Source organism: Antrostomus carolinensis, unplaced genomic scaffold (genome assembly GCF_000700745.2).
Source record: "Antrostomus carolinensis isolate BGI_N321 unplaced genomic scaffold, ASM70074v2 scaffold29354, whole genome shotgun sequence".
NCBI lineage: Eukaryota > Metazoa > Chordata > Aves > Caprimulgiformes > Caprimulgidae > Antrostomus > Antrostomus carolinensis.
This window is the reverse complement of record NW_010309237.1, coordinates 5,116-5,482: the sequence shown is the minus strand read 5'-3', so window position 1 is coordinate 5,482 and position 367 is coordinate 5,116. Positions and strand designations below refer to the sequence as shown.

At 65.1% G+C, this 367-nt stretch overlaps 1 protein-coding gene across 1 annotated transcript in view; it reads left to right on the top strand.

Moving 5' to 3' along the window:
• LOC104523467 (protein Wnt-6) overlaps positions 1-367 on the top strand; it is a 4,542-nt gene that overhangs the window by 2,064 nt on the left and 2,111 nt on the right.

Below are 367 nucleotides of genomic sequence, written 5' to 3'. Positions count from 1 at the left end.
CTCTGCCAGCCCCAGGCAGGAGCAGGCGGGTGGTTGTGTGGCTTAGAGGGGGCAGGAGGGTCAGGGCAGTGTACACACGTCCCTGGGGTGGCCCTGCTGGCAAGACACCAGTGTGCCCAGTTCCTACCAACACCAGTAGGCATCAGACAATGTGTGGGCTCGTGCAACCAGTGCCCTGAAGCCCCTCTTCCCACAGCCCCCCCGAATCAGAGTGCTGGAGACAGAGGGATGGGATACTCCCCAAAACACATCTTCCCCTCCATCCCCACGCCCCAGGCACCCCCTGTGTGTCACCACCCTGGGCCAGCCCTGCCCTGGCATTTGGGTGGGCAGGGGTTTGCCTGGCACGGGGAGGGGGGAGCACGGG